This window comes from Lycium ferocissimum, chromosome 6 (genome assembly GCF_029784015.1).
Source record: "Lycium ferocissimum isolate CSIRO_LF1 chromosome 6, AGI_CSIRO_Lferr_CH_V1, whole genome shotgun sequence".
NCBI lineage: Eukaryota > Viridiplantae > Streptophyta > Magnoliopsida > Solanales > Solanaceae > Lycium > Lycium ferocissimum.
Genome location: NC_081347.1, coordinates 44,125,812 through 44,128,161, shown reverse-complemented (window position 1 = coordinate 44,128,161; position 2,350 = coordinate 44,125,812).

Below are 2,350 nucleotides of genomic sequence, written 5' to 3'. Positions count from 1 at the left end.
TCGGTGTGAACATCCAACATCCAGTTGGGTAAGTTTTTGCCCTATTTTTTCCTTTTTATCTTTTGTGATTTCCCTCCTTTTTCTAAATGGTCAGGAAAGATGGTTGCTAGTTAAGGTTTGATTAAATGTTATTGTTATGTTCCTACTCTTTCCATAGTTGTTTATTTATTGTTTATACTTCTAAGAAAGGCCAATAAATTGGTCATTCGCTTGATCTGCTTTATCCCTTTACTTTTGTCACTTTCCTTTTCTGGATGTACTTCAATGATTTTTACCTTTCAAAATATAATCATTCAAGGATGGGGAAAGGAAAATTTAATCATAAAGAGATCATACTTTCTATCAACTCTCCCTCGCTCTCCTCCTCTCCTAGATCATAAGTCTCTCTAAGATTTTATGTAAATGATAAATCTTGAAAATCAACAACTCAATAATGTTCAATTTTTTAAACTAATTGGAACTAGCAACATGAATCATCTATAGATGTAGAAGATTCATAATCAGGTGATTGTTTTGTTGGTTACCTACTGCAATCACCTCCATTTTTCCACCTAAATTTTTCCAAAATTTGCATGTTGCAGCAATACTGTTAAGATAAATCTTGAATAGGTTTGCTAAATTCAATATTATAGTATCTGCTATGTTAATGTATTAAAGTTGATCCTTTTGTAGGTTTTACAGTTTTGTGTACTTCATTCTCAAAATTTAGAAGTAACGTAAGATTCAAGCTTCTAGTAGGCATAAATACATGTCCCAATATAGTAGGTAGGGTAGTGGGGTGTTTTAGAAAGTTCCAAAGTTGCATTATTTGGATTTCTTACTTCAATTTCCATCTTTTTCAAACTCGGCTTTTTAAGAATTATCCTCATTTTGTTCTAATTCTGAAAGCGGTACTCCTTGAGGTCCATGGCGTTTTTAACTGGGATATATCCCTTAAAATTCACTAACCTCTAGAAAGTAAAAGGTATTTTTATTAAGTTCCTACCTATTTAATATGATTTCTTGATTATGTAAAAACTCACTTACCTAAATAAGGGTAAACTTGGAAGACAATAATTAATACCTTCTTGATTATGTAAAACATCATTTATTTGGGACTAAATGTAAAAGCAAAAAATGCCATCTAATATGAACCGGAAGGAGTAATGACTAGGTCATGCTTCCACCACCAGCAATAGAAAAAAGAGGAAGGCATTTCTCATTGTTGGCTTGCCTGGGCTCCACACCAGATTTTCTCTGAGATGGTGAGAATTCTCACCTAATTTCATTCTATAGGGCCAGTCGAGTAGTTCTTTTCTCCCATATCTACCAGTCAAGTTGACTCTTCCCCTCTAGCACCGCTTGTTGCCTCTGTTGTATCATTTTAACCATAACAACAGTCCCATAACTATACATTATCAAAATTTTCACACTAATAAAATAGTCCTGCTCTTAAGAGAAGAAAATAATTCCATTATAGATAAAATATATATATATATATATATATATATATATATATATATATATATATATATATATATATATATATATATATATATATATAATTCCATTATAGATAAATATATATATATATATATATATATATACGCATTGTTACATATTGTCACTATTTGATCACTTTTCTAGAACAATCCATTATTCACCCTAAATGATTACAAGGTTTATTAACTAAACATATAATCCAAATAGCTAACAGTCCCCACGAGAAGGGCAACAAAAGAAGAAGAGAATACACCAAAGAGCATGTTGATTTTAGATGAACTAGAGTGTCAATAGAAAATCCCATGTAATAAGTAATAGCTTGCTAGTGTTTCTCTTGCTTTACCTGCTTATATGGCTTTTGTCCAGTTTGACGGGTATCATCTTGTCGCCCATGCCGATATAGTCTTAGCTCTTGTTCTGCTGACATAGAAATATGTCCACCTTCGTTTGGCCAGAGTTACACATAAATGAAAAGTCAGGTGCACAAATCATCCCGCGTTAGTAGGGTCCGGAAAAGGAAAGCACCCCAAGAGGGTGTGACGCAGATAGCCTACCCTAATACAAGCATTAGTAGTTGCTTCAATGGCTCAAACCATAGTTATACATAGAAAGAGGAAAAGAAGAATGCTAATGTTGAGGCTAGCATTAAGCGAGACAACGTGTCAAGCATAAGAGAATGTCTTTGTTTTATGAAACACAAACCTAGAGTAGGCATGTCCAGTATAAAAGTCTCATTGAGGTGCCTTTGAGTTACCAATTTCCTTTAATAGGCCTGGGACAATTCCCACCGCAAGTTCTGAAACAAGTTGTTTTGAGCTCAAACTATACCCAAACGCACTGTTTGTAGTATAGGAAAGCCTAAGATCTC